Genomic DNA, 6,592 nt, shown 5'->3' on the forward strand with positions numbered 1-6,592 from the left:
ACATCAAGAGCAAGAGGATAACTAGAGAGAGGAGCACACACAAAATGCTGGAGGAAGTCAGCAGTTCAGGCAGCGTCTATGGAAAAGAGTAAACAGTTGACATTTCGGGTTGAGGCCCTTCTTCAGGACTGAGAAGGAAGGAGGAAGACTCTTGAATATAAAGATGCAGGGAGGGGGAGGAGGCTAGCTGGAAGGTGATGGGTGAAGCCAGGTGGGTAGGAAAGGTCAAGGCTGGAGAAAAAGGAATCTGATAGGAGTGGAGAGTGGACTATGGGAGAAAGGGGTTGAAGGGACCCAGGAGAAATAGGTAGGTGAGAGGAGGTAAAAGGTCATTGTAAGGGGAACATTTACTTGGATAAAGAGTATAGGGGTGAGGTCCATAATGAGTACTTTATGTTAGCATTTACCAAGGAGAAGGATGAAGAGGAAAGGGAGATTAGTGTCAAATGTATTGATATATAGGTTAGGGAAGAGATAGTGTTGGTTGGTAACAACATTTCCTCCACAAACTCCATCAGCACAGGTGCACCATAAAGCTGTGTGCTTAGACCCCTGTTTTACACATTTTGCTCCTATGACTATATGGCTAAACACAGCACCAATGCCTCATTCAAGTTTTCTGTTGTAGGCCGAATCAAAGGTGGTGATGAACCAGCATCTAGGAGGGAGACTGAAAATCTGGCTGAGTGGCACCTTGACAACAACCTCTTTCTCAATGTCAGAAAGACCAAGGAGCTGGATATTGACAAGGAGGAGAAAACCAGAGGTTCACGAGCCAGTCCTCATCAGAGGATAAGAGGTAGAGAGAGTCAGCGATTTTAAATTACTTGGTTTTATCATTTCAGAGGACGTGTCCTGGGCCCAGCATGTAAGTTGAATTATGCAGCACCTCCAGTTTCTTACGTGTTTGCAAAAAGTCGGCATAATATCTAAAACTTTGACAAACTTCTATAGATGTGTGGTGGAGTGTATCACAGTCTGGTATGGAAACACCAATGCAAAATGTAGTGGATATGGCCCAGTCCACCACTGAGCATAAACTGTTGTTACAGAAAGCAGTGTCCATCATCAGTGGCCCCCGCCACCCAGGGCAAGCTCTCTTCTTGTTGCTGCTATCAGAAAGAAGCTACAGGAGCCTCAGGACTCACACTACCACATTCAGGAATAGTTATTACCCCTCAACCATTAGGCTCTTGAACAAAAGGGAATAACCACACTCACTTGCTCATCCATTGAGATGTCCCCAAAACCAATGATCTCACTTTTAAGGTCTCGTTATCTCATTATTTATTGCTATTTGCACAGTTTTTTGTCTTCTGCACTCTGGTTGATCTTTCATTAATCTTGTTATAGCTACTATTCTATAGATTTGCTGAGTATTCCTGCAGGAAAATGAATCTCAGGGTTGTATATGATAACATATACTGTATGTTCTTTGGTAATAAAATTTACTTTAAACTTTGATTTACTTTGAATATCTGCAAAAACGAATCTCAAGGAAGTATATGGTGACATATTATATGCACTTTGACTTTGATTGTACCTTGACAATGATGCTCTCTCATTGGCCGGTTCAGAATGAAAAATCAAATGTAACACCTTATACAAATTTGAGAACTACCTTGCATTTATTGACTTGTGTGACCAGCGTTGCTGAGAAATGACTTCTTCATCTTAGTTGCTGGTTTCATCAATGCTGTAAAGGTAAACATTAGCAAAGAACTAAAGAAAGCTCAGCAGATTAAAAACAATACACGCTGTACAAGATCTTTTAATGGTCACGATGCACCATCAATAACTCTCTGAGATGTGAGGCCAGATATCGGCTTTTATTGACTCTAAGAAAGAACAAGCAGCAATTGACCACCATACTACATCCTGGAGACTGAGACCGGGGCTCAGGCCCCAATTGCCTTTATACCGGGGTCTGTGGGGGGAGCCACAGGAGCAGTCAGCAGTGGGGGGTGTGTCCAGACAGGTATATGTAGTTCACCACAGGTCATCTTAGTCTGTTTAATATCAAACAGATGCTTGGAAAACTAAGGCCTCAGATGCATAAATAGAAAGTCCTGGAATCATTCAGGCAGCATCTGTGGAAAAAGAATCTGAGTTCATGCTTCAGGGAGAAGACTTTCTATCTCCAACCTCAAAATTTAACTGTTTCTCCTTCCATGATGCTGTCTCACCTGCTGAATATTTTTAATGTTGTTTCTACTCCTGAATTTGCAATGTTTTGAGTTTTCAAGGAAGACCCCAGGTTGCATTTCCTGTCCATGTTGAATTGCCCGGCCCCAGTTATTAGTTGCTGCAGAAGACTTAGAGGTATTCTCAGCTCCTTTTATAGACATTACAACTTAGGTAGATTATCCTGATTCGTTGCAGGGCCTGGTAATGGAAACAGCAATGCCCTGGGATTGAAAAGTCTACAGGAAGTTGTGGATACAGTCCAGCCCATCACAATGAAAGCCCTTGAACACATTTACAACAACTGCTGACACAAGAAAGCAGCATCCATCATCAAGGACTCCCACCACCAGGCCATGTTTTTTCTCTCTATGGAAGGGGGTCCCACACCATCAGCCTCAGGAGCAGTTATTACCCCTCAATCATCAGGCTGCGCGTTTCGGGTTGAGGCCCTTCTTCAGGACTGAGAAGGAAGAATTTTAGACAGACACATACACTATATATATATAGTAAAGGGCAAGATCCTTAACACCTGCTGAGCAGAGGAACCTGAATTCCAAATTCATAACTCCCAGAAAATGGCTATAGAGGTGTTTGCATTTAAGGGGTGTGTGTGTTTATGGCTGTCTCCCTTTCTATAATATCGCTATCTTTCTTTTCGTTTTATCTGTTTCTCCGTGTGCGTTGATTGAGGTGATTATGCAGCAGGGACAGGGTGCTGTTAGCGGAATCCTACCATAGATGGCGCTGCGAGCGGTGGCAGTGCTGGGGAGTTCGGCGCCCGCCGAGGGAGGTTGTACTGTGCTCCGGTTCCTCCAGGTGGCGGTGTCGGCGGAATTCGGCTCCGGCAGCGGACGGTTGCACTGAACTCAGGTTCCCCCAGGCGGCAGTGGGGAGCGAGGAGCTCAAAGTAAACTCACCATTCTATTATTTAAATATGGCGACGCCGAAATAAACACTTAAATGCTAAAATTTACCCACTTGAAGACACAGTTGTGAAACTTTGAATAGATTAGTATCTGCCTGCAATATCAATAATTAATTACAGAACCAAAGGAAAATTCTCACGTTAAAACTGTTGAAGGGTCTCGGCTCGAAACCTTGATTGCCTATTTGTCTCCATTAGTGCTACTTGACCTGCTGAGGTCCTCCAATAATTCTAATATCAAAAGTACATCAACATTTTCAATGCTTTTCTAAGCTATGGTCACGGATCTATTTGTCGGCCGCGTGGCCTAATGGATAAGGCGTCTGACTTCGGATCAGAAGATTGCAGGTTCGAGTCCTGCCGCGGTCGCTTTTTTTATTAGTAAAATACATTCTCGCGGTTTTCAGAACCCATTCAAACTTGCGCTGGATTTACTTTTATTGTTTTTGCACTTATCTTAAATTTTTGACTTTTTAACAATGTTCCCAGGTTTACGAATAAATGACTTGTGAAAAAAAGGAGTTCTTTCCTTAGGGACCATAAGGTCCTCCAAACAAATTCCCTAAAGGAATTAGGGCCAAATGGTCAAAATGTACTTTCTTGTTGTAGAGGAAAAAAAATTACAAATTATAGAGCAGCACACACAAAATGCTGGAAGAACTCAGCAGGTCAGGCAGCATCTGTTGAACTGAATAAATGGTCAATGTCTCCGGCCGAGAGTTGAGGAGTTGTATACAACATAGAAAAAAGCCTTTCAGTCCACTGCATCTATAATCAACCACCACGTGTATCTATACTAATCCCACTTGCCTGTATTTTTCCATGTCATTTTATGCCCTGTTCATTCAAGTACATGTCAATAAACATGTTGAATGTTTTTTCTCTCTGTACCTATCACTTACATCTCCTTTGGAAGCTACATCCAGATTCTCACTACTCTTAACCCCTAAGATGCCCTTTAAATCCCTTCCTTTTTCCTTAAACCTATGCCCTTTAACCTTGGACACCCTTACCATGGGTAGCGGACCCTGTCGATCCATGCTAAATGATGTCTCACATAATCTCATATAGCTCTATTGTAAAAAGCTCTCTCAGCTTAGTCTCCAAAGAAAAAAAACCCTAGCCTACCCAATCTCTCTGGATAACTAAAGCTAACAAATCCCTCAAGAACATATGAATAGTTAAAAGATTTGCAACATGACTGTAAAGATAGCGATAGGCTAGTTAGCTGGATATAAAAATGGCAAATGGAATTTAAAGCAGAGAGTGATACAACGATGCATTTGGAGAGGATAAGTAATAAATTTGGAGAGGATAAGTACTGGGATATTGTGAAAAGTGCAGGAACAGAGTGATTCATTTTAAGTCAATAATTTCTAACTATGGCAAATAACATAAAAGAAGCGGGATCATGCTAAAACTGTACAAACCACCTACTGGGCCACAGGTGGCACACTCTAGAGTCTAGTTCTGAAAGGTCTACATAGAGTGAGGGTAGAGAGGATATTTCCTATGGTGGGAGGACCAGAGAGCACAGCCTCACAATAAAGGACCTCCTTTTAGAGCAGAGATTGAGGAATTTCTTTAGCCTGAGGGTAGTGAATCTCTGGAATTCATTGCTACAGATGGCTAAGAAGGCCAAGTCATTGGGTATAATTAAAGTGGAGATTGGTGGGTTCTTGATTAGTAAGGGTGTCAAAGGTTATGGGGAGGAGAATGGGGTCGAAAGGTATAATAAATCAGCCATATCAGGTTAATTACAAAGCTGGTCAGCTGCAAAACACTACTGGACATCATAACCGGTTGATAGGAAGAAACAAGCTAATCGCAGCAAGGATAGGGCCAAATAGCCATTATCATCAAATTATATCGAAAGAGTACAATCTGTTTAGTTTACTGATTTTTATACTTCATTGATACCATGTGTACTAACTCAATTACTATTGCCATCTGTCAGATCACTCACTGAATACGTCAATAATCTTTACCAGAAACACAGGGTTTGAGATACTTTCCTTTGAATTTGCTGACAATTAGTCAACTGAATAGCACATAGTTCACACTCAAAGATCTTCAAAAGCTGTCATTTTAAATTTGTGGATCTTCACCCCCCCCCCCCCCCCCCCGTGGTTCAAAGTTAGAGGCTGGAGAATCTTAAATAAAATATACATTGTTGCACTTTACCAAATTTTATACCTGTATAAAATCTATCTAGTAACCAGATTCAATGGACCGAATGGCCTAATTCTGTTCCTATGCCTTATTGTCTTATGGTATCTTGTAACAAATTTGGTGACTCAGAAATATGTAAAAACACAAAGAAGGTAAAGAGGGGATATCAGACCTTGTTGCTGCTAGTTAGTAGAGTTTTATTTATGAGCTTGGGCTGTTAGTTCCTCTGGTATGAAAGAGACTGGAAGAGATTAAAGTGAAAGTTGAAAATGCTGCACACTTAGGACATCTTAAATAAAAATAGAAAATGCTGGAAACTCAGCAAGTGAGGCAGCAAAGTTGGCATTTCAGGTCCAGGAACTGGGAAAGTGAGAAAGCAAGTGACGGAGAAGGTGGAGGTAAGGAGAAGGAAAAGACAAAGAGAATATCTTCAATAAGTTGAGATCTTCAAGTCACTGTACCAGTCCGAACAGTTAATTCTTCCTTGTCTGTGATACATGCTGTGGCGAGCAGGGCTGTGGGACAACCCCAGCAGACCAGGTTATGCTGATGGACCAAGGAGTTACCCAAAGTTAGAGAATTTGATACTGAGTCCAGAAGGCTGTCACATTGCCGATGGAAGATGTGTCAAAACCAAAGGCCATCCTTGTCCTATCTTCTAAACTTGGGGTCATAAGAAACTCCTCAACCTGTTCCAAACTCCTGTCAGTTCTTGCTTGTCATTCTTCAGTTGCTGAGGTCCAAAACTCCAGTTGCCTCTTTAAACTTCTCTGTTCCTACGTTTCCTTCCTTTAAAGCAATCTTATAGATTTGGCCTAATGAATAGTCTCAGCACAGAACATTTAACTGTTTATTCCTCTCCATAGATTCCGCCAGAACTGCTGAGTTTCTCCAGCTTTTTATGTGTGTTACTCTAGATTTCTAGCATTTGCAGAATCTATTGTGTTTAATCTGTAAGCTTTGTTTAACTAAGCATCATCATCATTGCTAAAATTGCCTTACCAAATGTTTTGCGATAACACTCACGTGAAGCCATTTAACTGTACACTGGCCACTTTATTATGTATACCTATACACCTGCTTGTTAATGCAAGTATCTAATCAGCCAATCATGTGGCAGCAGTTCTATGCATGAAAGCTTGCAGACATGGTCAAGAGGTTTAGTTGTTGTTCAGACCCAGCATCAGAGTGGGAAAGAAACGTGATGTAAGTGACTTTGACTGTGAAATGCTTGTGCCAGGAGGGCAGATTTAAGTATCTCAGAAACTGCCAATCATCTGGGAATTTCATGCTCAATAACCTCTAGAG

General features: G+C 41.6%; 1 non-coding gene across 1 annotated transcript; it reads left to right on the forward strand.

Annotated features, from left to right (window-relative positions):
- Positions 1-3,408: 3,408 nt before the first annotated feature.
- trnar-ucg (transfer RNA arginine (anticodon UCG)) lies at positions 3,409-3,481 on the forward strand. Its single transcript has one exon. It is a non-coding gene; the product is annotated as a tRNA-Arg (tRNA).
- The last annotated feature ends 3,111 nt before the right edge of the window (positions 3,482-6,592 follow it).

Source organism: Hypanus sabinus, chromosome 28 (genome assembly GCF_030144855.1).
Source record: "Hypanus sabinus isolate sHypSab1 chromosome 28, sHypSab1.hap1, whole genome shotgun sequence".
NCBI lineage: Eukaryota > Metazoa > Chordata > Chondrichthyes > Myliobatiformes > Dasyatidae > Hypanus > Hypanus sabinus.